General features: G+C 41.9%; 1 pseudogene; it reads left to right on the top strand.

Annotated features, from left to right (window-relative positions):
• The first annotated feature begins 6,041 nt into the window (after positions 1-6,041).
• Positions 6,042-6,171, top strand: LOC114008518 (uncharacterized; annotated as a pseudogene).
• Positions 6,172-8,289: the final 2,118 nt, after the last annotated feature.

Genomic DNA, 8,289 nt, shown 5'->3' with positions numbered 1-8,289 from the left:
CTGACTACTTTCAAAGGTGAGTTCCCTCGTTACTACTAAGAAAACCAGTTTTAACTTAAATCAAAGAACCGCCAAGGAACTTTGCTTAAAGCCCGGAAACAGGTTAGGATTCTGTTCAAATGGTAGGTGCATGAACCTATCAGTCTCATATACTTTTATCTTCTGTTCTGGTTCAATTTTCCTGATTAAATTCTGGGATATAGTATTCAACTCCAGACTTGTCCCTATGATTAAGTTAGCTACTTTCTCAGTTTTTGGACTCTTATTTCCATGTATCTGCGTTTAGTTTTCCTGATACAGCACATCCTTGAGAACTTCTTGGAGGTCTGGTCTGGTGCTGGTAAATTCTTTCAGGTTTTGTTTATCTGAGAATGTTCTTGTCTTTTCTTCCCACCTGAAAGATAATCTTGCCGGATACAGTATTCTTGGCTGAAACTGCTTCTCTCTTAACACTTGGAATATATTTTCCCATTCTCTCCTCGCTTTTATTGTTTCTGATGAGAGATCTGCTGTTAGCCTGATGGGATGTCCTTTGTAGGTAACTTGATGTTTTTCTCTTGCTAATCTTAGTATCTTGTCTTTGTCTGCAGTTTTGGTCAACCTGGCTATAATGTGTCTTGGAGAAGATCTTCTAGGGTTGATTCTATTTGGGGTCCGTTGTATTTCCTGGGACTGGATCTTTGAATGCCTCTCTAGGTTTGGAAAGTTTTCTTGCAGGATTTCCTGGAATAGATTATCAATGCCCTTATGGGTTTCCTCACCTTCTGGAATGCCAATTATCCGGATATTTGGACGTTTGATGGTATCCAGTACTTCTCGCATATTATTCTCAAATTTTTGGGCCATTTTCTCAGTCTTCATGGTGGATTTTTCTAGGCCAGCCATTTTCTCCTCTACATCTGAGATTCTATTTTCTGAATGATCTAGTCTGCTTTTAATACTTTCCAGGGAAATTTTTACTTCTTGTGTTATAGACTTCATCTCTAGCAGTTCCGTTTGAGTCTTTTGTAAAGTGTGTAATTCCTCTTTTAGATCTTGCAGGAATTTCCTCATCTCTTGGAACTCGTCAATTTCTTTCTCCTTTCTCTTTAGCAGTTCATTATCTCTCTTCTCTTCCATCTCTGTTAGCTTAGACATTATGAATGATCTGAATTCCTTATCAGACATTTCCATGATTTTCACCGAACTGCTTGTGGATGAAGAGTTACTCTTTTCCCTAGGAGGAGAGGTATTTTCTTGTTTTCCCATGTTTCTCGTGATCCGGCGGTGATTTCTTGTCATCTGATGAATGTTGTGTTTTTTTCAAATTCTTGAAGTGCAGCCTTAATGTTCAGGAGCAAGCAGACAGAGGTGATCCAGAAACTCTTTGCTGTTCTATTGTGCTTGCGCTAGCTCGTTTGTTGGAGGCTGAATTATTAGTAGAAAATCTTCATTCCCTTAAAAATCTAGTTCACTGTAGCCATGTGGAACCTTGTCCTGAAGGCCCGTGGCTTCTTCTGCCAACAGTCAATACTTTTAATACAACTATTGATTTTCCTACAGATTATGTACTTCATGCTTTACACAAGTGAGAGAATAAGATATACAACTAAAGAGTTAAAGTCCTCCTTGCTCTAGAATTAGGCTAAAAGCCATAATAACCCTAATCGATTTTATTTTAAGAGAGATTTTTGCTATAGGGCATATATGCTCACCAGAGAGATAGAAAGTCAGAAATCACCCCTAGCAGGGATGGCCACACCGCAATCCCTTCACCATTCTCCTCCTGGGATTTTGAGCATGCACACACACGCATCTATTGTGAGTTTTAAGCTGCTGGGTCCGGTACTCAATCCACAGTTAGCTATGTGGAAGTCCAGTGACATAACTGTTATGCCATCTGCTGGTCCCATAACTCTTATTGATTAAACTATAAATTACCACCACTTACTTACAAAGAGTACTGAAAATTCCCATTTAATCACTTTTCCCACACTCTCTTCCCCTAACCATATACAAGCATAGCTGGGATTTTCCTGTTTCTTCCTTAAACTCATTAACTAATGTCCGAGTAAAATTAACGATCTAATACAGAATGTACATTAGCTGCATAAATGGCTTACATTGTGAAAAGTCTTGTAGCTGCCATAGGGAAAAAAGTCCCACTGAGTATTTAAACTTAGAAGCCTGGCCCACCACACCCTTGATACTTGAGTTTTACATGTCCCTGGAGGAAAACTACATGCCTGGGACTCAGTGTTAGGCACACACTAAGCATTCAGTACTGTGAATGTTTACTGAATGAATGACTGAAAGTGTCCCCTTTCCCGTGTTTCTTGCTCTGATTGCCAACATTTTATACTAGAATTCTCCTTTTTCCAGACAGATTTAAGTTCCACTATGTGGACTAGGGGAAATGCTTGTGATGAGAAGGAGGGCTGTTTGACAATCAGCACAATTATAGAAAGAAGAAAGTGAAGGGATTTGCAATTAGGGTTCTTTTATGCTAAGATATTATCTTAAGATTTGAACTCTGTGTAGGTCAATTTTCTCTCTCTTCTGTTCATGGTATGTTCTCAAATCTATTTAGTCCTTTGTTAATGTATGTCCTTCAAAGTGAAAGGTAAGGCAAAACAAGAGGCATATCTGTTACCAAAAATTTTGAAAAAACCTAACTCAGAGTACAGGTCCTATTGAGTAAAGGTCAATGATGTCATCTTTGACAGCAACACTTTAATGCCCTCAAAGAACCTGAAAAAGTGATGAGCCTCCCAGATAATTCCTGGAAGAGGCAAAAGAAATCTCCAGACTCTAAATGAGGCAGGGTATTTTACTGTAAAAGCTAGAAACACAGGACTTCATAGATCCTCCCCTGCTCACATGAAAGTTTATTTACCTGTTTAATAACTTTTTAATGGAATACTTTCTATGCGCTACAAACTCTATTTTAGATGCTGGACATCCAAATTTAGGGATGGAAAAAATGTGAAGCATGCAGAACATCAGGAGATACTCAGAGGAGGAAGTTGCAAGAGATGCTAGTTAGCATCTCTCAAGCCTTTAAGATTGCTCTCTATCCCTTTACAGATCATGATGTCCAAGCCCAGAACCAGTAGATTTGTCTGACTGGACAAAGTACAGACCAGCTTGGTATGTTCAGCTCTCAGGCTACGTCACACCTGGTGCAGCTGCCTACTAGTAATGCCCAGGACTGTTCAGTCGAGGACAAATTGGCAATGGAAGAGATTGAACTTTACCTCAGACCCTTGAAAAGCACTGGTCTACCTCACACTCTTTTTACTCTGTCTCTTGTTCAGTCTGTCAGTCATTTTAACTTGGCACCTGCCCTCCCCACACTACTGACCGTGCCCCAGGAAAGGTCACTAGCCTCCCGAGAGCCAAATTCAGTGGGCTCTTTCCTGTCATCATATGTGACATCTCATTTGGTACCTCTAATAACATCACAGGTGTGTTGTCCTCCTACCTCGTTGACGTTCCGTCTTCTTTCCAAGCTTCTCTTCCATTCATGGTTGGTCCTTTCCTCCTGCTACACTCACACACCATTTTGCTAGCCATCATATTGATGTTCCATGGCTTAAACTATATACTATTGACTCCCAAATCTCTACTATCAGGTTATAAATATGACAGTATATTCATGTGCTTAGAATATTTTCAAAAGATACCAGTGTGGTTCGAGACCCAGAACTGGTGGCTTGCTTTCTCATTTTCACTCTTTCTCTCTGGTGAGTGCATGTGCCCTATAGCAAGTTAATTTTTTTTAATTAAAAAAATTATTTGAAAAATAAAATCCAAAAGCAAGATAAACAGAAAAATCCATCTTTTTTCATTTTTCAAAATTATACATTATTCAGCCCTAGAAACTATTTTTATTCTAAATAAAATCTCATATGGAATTCCAATATGTAAAACAAAATAAAAGCTATTTCTTTGATTGAGATGGATGTGAGAGGTCTTGTGCTCTTTTACTTCCTGGAGCTTCCCAAGTCATTGCTAAGCCATAGTTTCCTTCTTTCTTTCTTTCTTTCTTTCTTTCCTTCCTTCCTTCCTTCCTTCCTTCCTTCCTTTCTTTCCTTTTTCCCTTTGGAGAGGTTTTTGCTATAGGGGGCGTGCACTTGCCAGAAATAGGGGGAGAGAGAGAAAAACAGAAAGCGAGAAGTCACCGCTCAGGGGAATGGCCACGCTGCAATCTTTTCTCTATTCTCTTGGGATCTTGGGCATACATGCACATGTGCCCGGCGTGAGTTTAAGTCACTGGGTCCAGAACTCGAATTGCAGTTGACTACATGGGAGTCCAGCGACATAGCCATTTGTACTACCACCTGGAAACTAGTGTGATCTTTCTCCTTTATTTTTATTTGGTTTTGTATTTCTTTCTTTCTTTCATGAGTGAGCGAGAAAGGGAGAGAAACAAAGAGAAAAAGAAAGAAGTACAACACCCTCAATAGGGTCCTAAAAGCACAATCCACCTCCAGTTTCAGCCAGCTCCAGTTCACGGGCATGCGTGTGCCCAGCATGTGCAGGGAGGTCTCTGGGAATGAACCCAGACTTTCTCAGCCTCTTTCAACTGATTACTACTGTACTGGCAACCAGCCCCAACCACAGGGTTTCTTAATCAAGCATCTCTGGATCCTCAAGGAATCCATGGAAAGAATTAAAGGAACTGATCAAAGTACAGACCGTTTTGCTTATGTCCAACTCTCAGGGCACATCATACGTGGTGCAGGTGCCTATTAGATTATGTCTTTAACTAATTATTGACAAAAATCTAGCATTTCTTCAGTTATGAATATAGGCAATAAACTAATTACAGCAGCAGTACCTATGGCTATATCACAAACAGAAATCACTGGCATATTCATGTCATGTTTCATTGTTGCAGATTAAGTATCACTTATATTTATCTATACATTATGATGGGACTGCCACTAGATATTGTTATGTAATATGTTAATAAAGAAGTATGCACTTTATGGTATAACAAATTATACATATATTTATGTGTATACATATTTTTATTTCTAGTGTACCTATGCTCACAAGAGAAGACAGAGAGAAAGCATCCCACCATGGAGCATGGCCACACCACAATAATTTTCCCTCTATTTCTCCTTTCTCACAGAATTTGGGGTATGCATGCACATATGCCTCATGTGGTTTTCAAGCTACCAGAGTTGGGTTTTGAGCCATGGTTGGTCATGTGAGGATCCCAATGCACAGCACTTACCACTGTGCTATGAGACCAGCTCATGAGTATCTATTTTTTTTTTTTGAGAGAGAGATTTTTGCTATAGAGTGCGTGTGCTCACTGGAGAGACAGAGAGACAGAAAATGAGAAATCACCCACTAGAGGCGATGGCCACGTCTCAATCCCTTTTCCTCCATTCTATTTTCAGGATCTTGGGCACACATGCACACGTGCCCGGTGTGAGTTTTAAGCCGCTGGGTCGGGTACTTGAACCGCGTTAGCTATACGGGAGTCCAGCAACCATTACACCATCTGCTGGTCCCATGAATATTTTTAGTTCCTTTCTCTCATGAGTGAGAGACAGAGATAGGAAGATAAGCACTCTCAACAGGGTCTCACACAGAGATTGCCCTCCCCAAGCCTTCTGAGACAGTTAGGGTCACAGGTGAGCACGCCTAGTGTATACAAGTCAACCAGGAACCCAACCTGCAATTTTTCATAGGCATCAAGCATTGCTTGAACTGTGTGTTACTACTGTGTCACTTAGCCAGCCCTATATATTGGGTTGTCGGCCAAGTCCCATTTTTGCATAGAAAAACAGAAAAACACATCATGACTTTCCCGATGACTTAACATTATTAGTTTTAAAACATTCTGAGAAGGCTAGACTGCAAAGGAGGTCTTTGGAAAAGGTTAAGTCCTGAAGAAGCTCCAGGGTTCCATAACAGTGACCAATGTGGAACACAGAGCTCCCAAAGTAAGGTTTCTACTTTGGCCTTAGGCTTTCTCTAAGATGATTTAATGGATGTGGTGGTAAGTACTCCCTCCTCCTTTTCTTAGAGAGATTTTTGCCATCCTCCAGTTCCATTTCCCATTGGATCTGAACCTGGTCTTGGTGGTCATAAAAGGAGGGAAAGGAATACTGAAGCTGGCCTCTGGTGTAGGGTAGCCTGGCTGCACCCTGGGGCTGGTTTTAGACACCCTCCAGCAAGGCTAAGTTCTGGCCTTGTTTCTTCCCTGAAGACAGTAGTGCAGGGCCTGTGTTCCTGTGTGAGTCACCTCTGCAGAGTTGGGAGACACGGGAAGAGGCAGCAGAAGGAAAGGCAGAGTTTCTGGTGGAAACAGCTAATGTTGTAGCTGTAAGTGGCCAATAAGACTCTGGAGGGACTTAGCAGTTGGTCTAACGGGTATGTCACTGGACTCCCATGTGGTCAACCGTAGTTCGAGTCTTAGACCCAGTGGCTTAAACTCACACTGGGCACGTGTGCATGCGTGCCCAAGATCTTAGAGGAGAATGGAGAAGAAGGGATTGCAGCGTGGCCATCCCCCTGGGGGGTGATTTCTCGCTTTCTATCTCTCTGTCTTTCTCTTTCTGAAGAGCGCACGTGCCCTATAGGAAAAAAAAAAAGACTCTGGGGAAAAAAAAAGATTTTTGCTGTAGGGTGCATGCACTCACTGGAGAGACAGACAAAAGGTGAGAAACCTCACCAGGGGAAATGGCCATGTTGCAATTCCTTTTCCTCCAGTCTCCTCTCAGGATTTTGGGTATGCATACACATGCACCTAGTGTGTTTCAACCCTCTGGGTCTGAGACTTGAACTGTGGTTGGCCATGTGAGAGTCCAGCAGCATAACAATTCCACCATCTGCTGGTCCCAATAAGTACCCTTTTTATTCCTGACATTAAGGAGACATTCTTTGTGAAAAAAGAGCTTGTTGAAACTTCATTTCAAATAATAATTCTAGAGGCCAGCAGGTGGCATGGAGTTAAGGTGCTGGATCCCACGTCACTGTCTGTGCAGTTGAGTACAGACCTGACAGCTTTAAAATCTCATGTGTCCGTGTGTGCGCAAAATCTTGAGAGGAGACTTGAGGAAAAGGGACTGTGGTGCAGTCATGCCCCCAACCATCCCCCCACACAAACCTGCACTAAGCACACATGCCCTGCAGCAAACTGAAAATAAATAAATAAACAAATAAATAAAAACACAACTCACTTCTAGGAAAACTTTTCTCTCTTGGATTTGTTTTCCTACAATCCAATTGCTTATCACTGAAAACATATTAGTTCATAGGCCTTTTTTTTTTTTTTTTTTTTTAAGTTTTTTTGCCATAGGGCACATGTGCTCGCTGAAGAGAGAGACAGACAGACAGAAACACTGAGAGGGAAAGTGAGGAATAACCCCTCACAGGGTATGGCCATGCTGCAATCCTTTCTCCTTCATTCTCCTCCTGGGATGTTGGGCATGCATACACATGCACCCAGTGTGATTTTCAAGTCACTGGGTCTGGGACTCTAACCACAGTCAGCCATGTGGGAGTCTAGCGACAAAACTACTATGCCATCTGCTGGCCCCTCACAGGTCTATTTTCTCTCTCCAGCTGGATTATAACATTACCTTTGAGGGAACCAGTAGATGGTGTAATGGTTACATCACTGGACTCCCACATGGCTGACTGTGGTTCGAGTCCTGGACCTGGTGGTGTTTCAAGTTGGGAGCATGTGCATGTGTACCCAAAATCTGGAGGAGGATGAATGAAGAACAAAGAATTGTGGTGTAGCCATTCCACCTTGGTGGTGATTTCTTGCTTTCTCTCTCTCTGTCCCTCTCTCTTTGGTGAGAGCACGCAATGTATAGCAAAAATCTCTCTTTAAAAAAAGGGGGGAGAGGCCAGCAGGTGGCATGGTGGTTAAGGGCACTGGGTTCCCACAGGGCCGACCAGAGTTCAAGTCCTAGACCTGGCAGCTTGCTTTCTCATTTTCCCCATCTCTCTCCTCTCACTCTGTCCTCTCTGATCAAATTAAAATATATAAATAAATAGAGACCAGCAGTTAGTGTAATGGATATGTCGCTGAACTCCCATGTAGTCGACCATGGTTCAAGTCCTGGACCCAGTGACTTAAACTCATGCTGGGCGCCTGTGTGTGTGCCCAAGATCCTGAGAGGAAAATGGAGGAGAAGGGATTGTGGCATGGCCATCACCCCTGGGGGTGGGGGTGATTTCTCACTTTCTGTTTCTCTTTCTGGTGAGCGCATGCGCCTACAGCAAAAAAACTCTCAAAAAAATAAGTAAATAAATAAAATTAAATTTTTAAGAAAA

Source organism: Tupaia chinensis, unplaced genomic scaffold (genome assembly GCF_000334495.1).
Source record: "Tupaia chinensis unplaced genomic scaffold, TupChi_1.0 Scaffold000350_1, whole genome shotgun sequence".
Taxonomy (NCBI): Eukaryota; Metazoa; Chordata; class Mammalia; order Scandentia; family Tupaiidae; genus Tupaia; species Tupaia belangeri.
Note: the sequence above shows the minus strand (reverse complement) of the source record. Positions and strands in the feature narration are given on the sequence as shown.